This window comes from Durio zibethinus, unplaced genomic scaffold (genome assembly GCF_047325235.1).
Source record: "Durio zibethinus cultivar Kanyao isolate XHJ-2024 unplaced genomic scaffold, ASM4732523v1 HiC_scaffold_3, whole genome shotgun sequence".
NCBI classification, from domain to species: Eukaryota; Viridiplantae; Streptophyta; class Magnoliopsida; order Malvales; family Malvaceae; genus Durio; species Durio zibethinus.
The window spans coordinates 10,184,351-10,194,350 of NW_028323044.1; positions in this window are offsets into that span (position 1 = coordinate 10,184,351).

Here is a 10,000-nt window from a genome sequence, read left to right on the forward strand (position 1 = left end):
CGTGCCAATGCCATTTTTATGGCTTGTAAATTCATACAATGGTCCCCTAAGCCTTCACGTGAAGTTTCGTTGCAAGATGACTCGTTTTCTATTTTTCACGATTTTCGAAACTTTTTGCGGTTCGGGATTTTTTAGAATTTTTTCAGAAGGAGTTCTGGCCCCAAATTTTGTGGACGTGATCCTTCTATTTTTGTTGGCATGCACAAAAAAATTCAGCTAAAAACTCGAACCGGAGAAGATTTCGTGACCGTTTGAAAAAAGTGTCCCCATTTCAGACACTTTAACGGCTACTGGCAGCAAACCTGTAAAATCTCAAACGCTCTTTAAGGGGGTGTGAGTTCTCAGAGGTTTGATGAGGGATAGGGGGCCAACACAAGGGCCAAGTACCAGCACCCATCGCACATCATGTGCGCACACCCCCCCGGCCCCCCTCCCAATCGCCGGAACCCCAATGCCGCCGGTCAGGTTCTCCGGCGGTACTCCGGCGATGCTGTCCCGAGTGAAAAAAATGCGGCACCAGCACATGCTGGAGCCAAGCATGGGCACCGTGGCTCAAAATCGAACTCCGGCCAAGGCCTCGACCATCAATGGCACATGATGACGCATGGTGATGGCACATGCATCGACCATCATCGGCATAGGCTGCCCTTCGGTACGGGCACCTGCCTCGACCGCCATCGGCACAAGCTGGGCCCTGGTGTGGGTTGTTGCCTCGATCACCAGCGGCACATGCTGAGCCTTGGTGCGGGCGGTTGCCTCGAGCACCATCGGCAGACCCTGGGCCCTGGTGCGGCCGGTTGCCCCGATAACCATCGGCACACGCTGGGCCCTGGAGCGGCCGGTTGCCTCGATCACCATCGGCAAAAGCTGGGCCCTGGTGCGGGCGCTTGCCTCGACCACCATCGGCACACGCTGGGCACTGGTGCGGGCGCTTGCCTCGACCACCATCGGCACACGCTGGGCCCTGGTGCGGGCGCCTGCCTCGATCACCATCGGCACACGCTGGGCCCTGGTGCGGGCGGTTGCCCCCAGCACCATCGGCACACGTTGGGCCCTGGTGCGGGCGCTTGCCTCGACCACCATCGGCACACGCTGGGCCCTGGTGCGACAGGTTGCCTCGACCACCATCGGCACACGCTGGGCCCTGGTGCGGGCGCTTGCCTCGACCACCATCGGCACACGCTCGGCCCTGGTGCGGTCGGTTGCCTCGACCACCATCGGCACACGCTGGGCCCTGGTGCGGGCGCTTGCCTCGACCACCATCGGCACACGCTGGGCCCTGGTGCGGGCGCTTGCCTCGACCACCATCGGCACACGCTGGGCCCTGGTGCGGCAGGTTGCCTCGAGCACCATCGGCACACGCTGGGCCCTGGTGCGGTCGGTTGCCTCGACCACCATCGGCACACGCTGGGCCCTGGTGCGGGCGCTTGCCTCGACCACCATCGGCACACGGTGGGCCCTGGTGCGGCAGGTTGCCTCGACCACCATCGGCACACGCTGGGCCCTGGTGCGGCAGGTTGCCTCGAGCACCATCGGCACACGCTGGGCCCTGGTGCGGTCGGTTGCCTCGATCACCATCGGCACACGCTGGGCCCTGGTGCGGGCGGTTGCCTCGACCACCATCGGCACACGCTGGGCCCTGGTGCGGCAGCTTGCCTCGAGCACCATCAGCACACGCTCGGCCCTGGTGCGGTCGGTTGCCTCGAGCACCATCGGCACACGCTGGGCCCTGGTGCGGCAGGTTGCCTCGACCACCATCGGCAGCCTCGACCACCATCGGCACACGCTGGGCCCTGGTGCGGTCGGTTGCCTCGAGCACCATCGGCACACGCTGGGCCCTGGTGCGGCAGGTTGCCTCGACCACCATCGGCACACGCTGGGCCCTGGTGCGGGCGCTTGCCTCGACCACCATCGGCACACGCTCCGCCCTGGTGCGGTCGGTTGCCTCGAGCACCATCGGCACACGCTGGGCCCTGGTGCGGCAGGTTGCCTCGACCACCATCGGCACACGCTGGGCCCTGGTGCGGGCGCTTGCCTCGACCACCATGGGCACACGCTGGGCCCTGGTGCGGCAGGTTGCCCCGACCACCATCGGCACACGCTGGGCCCTGGTGCGGGCGCTTGCCTCGAGCACCATCGGCACACGCTCGGCCCTGGTGCGGTCGGTTGCCTCGAGCACCATCGGCACACGCTGGGCCCTGGTGCGGCAGGTTGCCTCGACCATCATCGGCAGCCTCGACCACCATCGGCACACGCTGGGCCCTGGTGCGGGCGGTTGCCTCGACCACCATCGGCACACGCTGGGCCCTGGTGCGGTCGGTTGCCTCGAGCACCATCGGCACACGCTGGGCCCTGGTGCGGCAGGTTGCCTCGAGCACCATCGGCACACGCTGGGCCCTGGTGCGGCAGGTTGCCTCGACCACCATCGGCACACGCTGGGCCCTGGTGCGGGCGGTTGCCTCGACCACCATCGGCACACGCTGGGCCCTGGTGCGGGCGCTTGCCTCGAGCACCATCCGCACACGCTGGGCCCTGGTGCGGCAGGTTGCCTCGAGCACCATCGGCACACGCTGGGCCCTGGTGCGGCAGGTTGCCTCGAGCACCATCGGCACACGCTGGGCCCTGGTGCGGGAGCTTGCCTCGAGCGCCATCGGCACACGCTGGGCCCTGGTGCGGCAGGTTGCCTCGAGCACCATCGGCACACGCTGGGCCCTGGTGCGGTCGGTTGCCTCGAGCACCATCGGCACACGCTGGGCGCTGGTGCGGGCGCTTGCCTCGACCAGCATCGGCACACGCTGGGCCCTGGTGCGGCAGGTTGCCTCGATCACCATCGGCACACGCTGGGCCCTGGTGCGACAGGTTGCCTCGAGCACCATCGGCACACTATCGGCCCTGGTGCGGGCGGTTGCCTCGACCACCGTCGGCACACGCTGGGCCCTGGTGCGGGCGCTTGCCTCGAGCACCATCGGCACACGCTGGGCCCTGGTGCGGGCGGTTGCCTCGAGCACCATCGGCACACGCTGGGCCCTGGTGGGTTTAGGCACATCTTCAAATTTCTGCCGTGCCAATGCCATTTTTATGGCTTGTAAATTCATACAATGGTCCCCTAAGCCTTCACGTGAAGTTTCGTTGGAAGATGACTCGTTTTCTATTTTTCATGATTTTCGAAACTTTTTGCGGTTCGGGATTTTTTAAAATTTTTTTATAAGGATTTTTGGCCCCAAATTTTGTAGGCATGATCCTTCTATTTTTGTTGGCATGCACAAAAAAATTCAGCTAAAAACTCGAAGTAGAGAAGATTTTGTGACCGTTTGAAAAAAGTGTCCCCATTTCAGACACTTTAACGGCTACTGGTAGCAAACCTGTAAAATCTCAAATGCTCTTTAAGGGGGTGTGAATTCTCAGAGGTTTGATGAGGGATAGGGGGCCAACACAAGGCCAAGTACCAGCACCCATCGCACATCATGTGCGCACACCCCCCCGGCCCCCCTCCCAATCGCCGGAACCCCAATGCCGCCGGTCAGGTTCTCCGGCGGTACTCCGGCGATGCTCCGGCGATGCTCCGGCGATGCTGTCCCGAGTGAAAAAAATGCGGCACCAGCACATGCTGGAGCCAAGCATGGGCACCGTGGCTCAAAATCGAACTTCGGCCAAGGCCTCGACCATCAATGGCACATGATGACGCATGGTGATGGCACATGCATCGACCATCATCGGCATAGGCTGCCCTTCGGTACGGGCACTTGCCTCGACCGCCATCGGCACAAGCTGGGCCCTGGTGTGGGTTGTTGCCTCGATCACAATCGGCACATGCTGAGCCTTGGTGCGGGCGGTTGCCTCGAGCACCATCGGCAGACCCTGGGCCCTGGTGCGGCCGGTTGCCCCGATAACCATCGACACACGCTGGGCCCTGGGGCGGGCGCTTGCCCCCAGCACCATCGGCACACGCTGGGCCCTGGTGCGGGCGCTTGCCTCGACCACCATCGGCACACGCTGGGCACTGGTGCGGGCGCTTGCCTCGACCACCATCGGCACACGCTGGGCCCTGGTGCGGGCGCTTGCCCCCAGCACCATCGGCACACGCTGGGCCCTGGTGCGGGCGGTTGCCCCCAGCACCATCGGCACACGCAGGGCCCTGGTGCGGGCGGTTGCCCCGAACACCATCGGCACAAGCCGGCCCTTGGTGCGGGCTCCTGGCTCGACCACCATCGGCACACGCCGGCCCTTGGTGCGGCCGGTTGCCTCGACCACCATCGGCACACGCTCGGCCTTGGTGAGGGCGCTTGCCTCGACCACCATCGGCACACGCTGGGCCCTGGTGCGGGCGCTTGCCTCGACCACCATCGGCACACGCTCGGCCTTGGTGCGGGTGTCACGCCCTGGGCGGGCGCGCCAGGCACATCAGCCAGACCAGCAGGCGAGCCAGCAGCTAAGGCCCGCAGACCAGGCGTGCTGGCGGGTATCAGTGCGCAAAGCCTATCAAACGAGCTCCAAACGCCCGCCCATCTTGCAGGCCAACTCATGAGACCAAGGCCTGGCATTTGGGCTGCCCGCACCACATCCAGAAGGGCCCGAGGTGCTGGATACGCAAGGGAAGCTTCTGGAACCAGGCAGGATCAGCATCAGCATCCTGGCAGATTTGGTTGACCCTGAAAATCAGGAACCAGCATCTTGATTAAATGTAATCCCATGATTGTAGCCTTTATTTTAGGGATTTGCCATTAAGTTGTAGCTGGAGCCTCAACTATAAATAGAGGGCTGCTCCACCCTCATTTGTACACCATCAAACACTTCTGTTTCAGTGAATACAAGAGCATTTCCAGAATTCTGTTTTTCTGTCCTGTTTCTCTTTAACTTGCGTAATCAGCCCTTCCCTTTGTTCTAGTGTCCGCACGCTTGTGTTTTAGGCTGACTTAGGCATCAAGGACGAGATTCCAAGCCTAAGGCCGCACGGATTCTGAGTCTAAGGTCGGAGCCCGTGACAGTTGGTATCAGAGCAAGTTCGATTCTGCGTGTTTGTGTTGTGCAGGTTAGATCGTGATTGAGGAGATGGCATCCCAAAGCGACGTTGCTAGCCAACAACCAGAGGCCCAGGAGCATGGGCGAGGAAGAGGCAAGAAAGCTTGTTCTAGAGATATCTGGTCTACCATGGACGGTAGGCTGGCCAAGGTGGAGGTGACCATAGGCGACATGGGGGAGAAGCTGGAGGAAGTAGAAACTCACATTGCATCGCTAGACTCCATGGGGGAGGAGATCCAAAGTGAGCTAGCAGCTGCTCTCAACAATGGCCTGGATGCGATCACCCAAAAGAATGAATCCTTGGAGGCGGAAGTTCTGACTTTGCGAGATGGCATGGAGGCCATGCGCCAGCGGATGGAGGAGCTTACCAGTGAGCTCGTGACTTGCAAGACTGCCATTGGGAATGGCATGTTTGCTGGAGTGTCCAGATCCAGATTGGATGTCCCCAAGCCTCAGGAGTTTAAGGGGACTAGGGCGGCCAAGGAAGTAGACAATTACCTTTGGGGTATGGAGCAGTATTTCCAGGCCATGGCATGCAAGACGAGGCGATAAAGGTAAGCACCGCTGCTATGTATCTCACTGATGTAGCCTTATTGTGGTGGAGGCGCAGGTGTGATGATGTCAGGCGTGGGAACGCCAAGATTGGAACCTGGGCAGAGTTCCAAAAAGAGTTCAGAGAACAATTTTACCCGGAGTATGCCGATGATGAGGCACGGGCAAAGTTGCGCAGGTTGAGCCAGCAAGGGAACATAAGAGAGTATGTTCAAAAATTCTCTGAACTGATGCTACAGATCTCGGATCTAGGCGAGAAGGACGCATTCTTTGCTTTCATGGATGGGCTGAAGCCGTGGGTGAAGCATGAGCTACAAAGGAGGGGAGTTCATGACTTGGCTAAAGCCATGACCACTGCCGAGGCGTTGATAGAGTTCAAGCCTCTGAACAAGTTCGAGTCTACCAAGCCCAAGGGTAAGGGCAGGGACGATAGGGACCGGAAGAAGCAGTCCAATGGGAAGGACCGTGACCGGGAGTCCAAGGATGGAGACCGAGACCGTTCAACCAAGGATGGCGAGAGGAAGCCATCAGCAGGCAAGTGGAAAGCAAAGGGGGACCGAGAACCACTAGCATGCTACCTATGTGGAGGGAGCCACATAGCGCGCAATTGCCCGCAGAAGGGCAAGCTGGCTGCTGTAGACAGGGAGTCTGACGAGGAGCCAGAGTCAGGGGCAGCAAAGCTTGGGTCGTTGGTGCTCAATGCTGTCCAGAGTAAGGGGAGCCGCAAGCCAAAGGGCTTGATGTTTGCGGATCTGATGGTTGCGGGTCAGAAGGTGAGCGCACTGGTGGACACAGGTGCCTCACATCTTTTCATTTCAGGTGATGGAGCCCGGAAGCTCAGACTAAAGGTGCAGAAAGGGACTGGTACCATTAAGACGGTGAACTCCAAGGAAGTTCCAGCCATTGGAGTAGCACGGGGAGTGGAGTTACAGCTTGGAGATTGGAAAGGCAAGGAGACCATTGAGGTAATACCCCTTGACGACTATGAGTTTGTGATTGGGTTGGATTTCCTTGTTCGGATTAACGCCCTCCTTGTGCCTTTTGCCGATTGTGTTTGCATCTTGGATGCACGGTGCCAATGCCTAGTACCATTGAGGAGAGGGTCTGGAGTTGGGTCACAGGTGGTGTCAGCCATCCAATTTGCCAAGGCGGTAAGCAGACAAGAAGACACCTTCTTGGCAGCCCTGAAATATGATGAGCCAAGGGAGAAGGAGACCGAGTCACCCTTGGAGGTGCTAAAGGTGCTGAAGACCTTTAGTGATGTGATGCCCGCAAAGCTGCCTAGCAAGCTACCACCTAAGAGGGAGGTGGACCACAAGATCGAGCTGGTGTCCGAGGCCAAGCCACCAGCCAGAGCCCCTTACCGAATGTCTCCACCAGAGTTGGAGGAGTTGAGGAAGCAGCTCAAAGAGTTAGTTGATGCTGGCTTCATCAGGCCATCGAAAGCACCCTATGGTGCACCGGTTCTATTCCAGCGCAAGCATGATGGGTCGTTGCGGCTGTGCATAGACTACTGGGCTTTGAACAAGCTGACCATCAAGAACAAGTACCCCATCCCACTCATTGCGGACTTGTTCGATCAACTTGGGAGCGCAAGGTGGTTCACCAAGCTGGATTTGAGGTCAGGCTATTATCAAGTCAGGATCGCAGAGGGAGATGAGCAAAAGACAGCATGTGTCACTCGGTATGGTTCGTATGAGTTCTTGGTGATGCCTTTCGGACTCACGAATGCCCCAGCAACATTCTGCACCCTTATGAACAAGGTACTTCAGTCATTCCTTGATCGGTTTGTTGTGGTTTATTTGGATGACATTGTGATCTACAGCCAGACTTTGGGAGAGCATGTAGACCACTTGAGACAGGTGTTCGAGGTGTTGCGGGCGCACAAGCTGTTTGTCAAGAGGGAGAAGTGCTCGTTCGCCCAGCAGGAGATCCCATTCCTTGGCCACATAGTGGGAGGTGGCAGGATACGCATGGATGAAGGCAAGATAGATGCCATCCTGGAGTGGCAACCGCCAGCCAAGGTCACTGAGTTGAGATCGTTCCTTGGGCTGGTTAACTACTACAGGCGCTTCATCAAGGGTCACTCAGCAATAGCCACGCCATTGACTGACTTGCTCAAGAAAGGGAGAGCATGGGAGTGGAGCGCAGGGTGCCAGGAAGCCTTTGACAGGTTGAAGCGGGCTGTGACCGAGGAGCCAGTCTTGGCCTTGCCAGACCATGCCAAACCGTATGAGGTGCATACGGATGCATCAGACTTTGCCATAGGGGCGTGTTGATGCAAGAGGGACGTCCAGTCGCGTTTGAGAGCAGGAAGCTGAACGAGACTGAACGCAAGTACACGGTCCAAGAGAAGGAGATGACTGCAGTGGTGCACTGCTTGCGCACTTGGCGCCATTACCTGTTGGGGTCGAGGTTCGTGGTGAGGACGGACAATGTGGCAACCAGCTACTTCCAGACGCAGAAGAAGCTGTCCCCCAAGCAGGCGAGATGGCAAGATTTTCTTGCGGAATTTGATTTTCAGATGGAGTACAAGCCGGGGCGGGCGAACCTAGTGGCAGACGCCCTGAGCAGAAAGGCTAACCTTGCTGCCATTAGCCAACCAGAGGGGTCACTGGTGCCGCGCATCAAGGAGGGACTTGCGCATGATCCTACAGCCAAGGCTTTGATGGAGTACGCCCAGCAAGGTAAGACTAGGCGGTTTTGGTTGCAGGATGGGTTGCTGTACACCAGGGGCAGTAGACTGTTTGTGCCGCAGCACGGGAAGCTCCGCAAGGAAGTTTTGCAAGAGTGTCATGATTCAAGGTGGGCTGGACACCCAGGAGTGAGCCGCACCTTGGCGCTGATCGAGGACCGGTACTACTGGCCGCACATGAGGGACGATGTGGAGGCCTATGTGAAGACTTGTCTTGTGTGCCAACAGGACAAGGTGGAGCTCAAGAAACCAGGGGGTCTCTTGGAGCCATTGCCAGTGCCAGAGCGACCATGGGAGAGTGTTTCTCTGGACTTTATAGTCGGTCTACCCAAGACAGAGGGGTTTGGAAGCATCATGGTAGTGGTGGACAGGTTTTCCAAATATGGAATCTTCATTCCAGCAACCAAGGAGTGCCCAGCCGAGGAGGCAGCTCGATTGTTCCTGAAGAACATGGTGAAGTACTGGGGAGTGCCGAGGACCATTGTTAGTGATCGGGACGGGCGTTTCACGGGCAGGTTCTGGACTGAGTTGTTCAAGCTGTTGGGGTCAGACTTGAACTTTTCCACCAGCATGCATCCGCAGACCGATGGGCAGATAGAACGTGTGAATGGACTACTGGAGGTCTACCTCAGGCACTATGTGAGTGCCACACAAAGGGACTGGCCAAAGCTACTGGATATTGCGCAGTTTTCCTACAACTTGCAAAGGAGCGAGGCAACGAACCAGAGCCCATTTGAGGTTGTGACAGGGCAACAACCACTAACACCCGGTTCGATTGCTGCAGGTTATACAGGGCCAAATCCAGCAGCATACAAGTTTGCCAAGGCATGGCAGGAGCAAGCTGACTTGGCCAGAGTTTGTCTACACAAGGCGGCCAAGAGGTCGAAGAAGTGGGCAGACCAGAAGAGGCGGGATGTGCAGTTCCAGGTTGGAGACTTGGTGTTGGTGAAGCTGCATCCCATTGTGCGCCACAGGGGGCTGCACAAAGGCCTAGTCCGGAGGTATGAGGGACCTTTCCGAGTAGTCAAGAGAGTAGGCAAGGTTGCCTACAAGCTGGATATGCCACCCAAGCCGAGGGTACACCCGGTGTTCCATGTGAGCATGCTCAAGCCGTTCCATGAGGATGAGGGAGATCCAGGACGGGCAGAGTCAAAGCGTGCACCGTTGGGAGCAAGGGCCTCATATGAGAAGGAGGTCCACAGCATTATGGCTGACCGGGAAGTGAGACGGAAGAACTATCAACCAAGACATGAGTACTTGGTGCGCTGGAAGGGACTTCCAGACAGTGAGGCGAGCTGGGAACCAGCAGAGGACTTATGGCAGTTCGGGGACCAGATCAGGCAGTACCATGCAGAAGACGCAACGAGGGCGTTGCGCAATCAGGTGGGGGAGAATGTCACGCCCTGGGCGGGCGCGCCAGGCACATCAGCCAGACCAGCAGGCGAGCCAGCAGCTAAGGCCCGCAGACCAGGCGTGCTGGCGGGTATCAGTGCGCAAAGCCTATCAAACGAGCTCCAAACGCCCGCCCATCTTGCAGGCCAACTCATGAGACCAAGGCCTGGCATTTGGGCTGCCCGCACCACATCCAGAAGGGCCCGAGGTGCTGGATACGCAAGGGAAGCTTCTGGAACCAGGCAGGATCAGCATCAGCATCCTGGCAGATTTGGTTGACCCTGAAAATCAGGAACCAGCATCTTGATTAAATGTAATCCCATGATTGTAGCCTTTATTTTA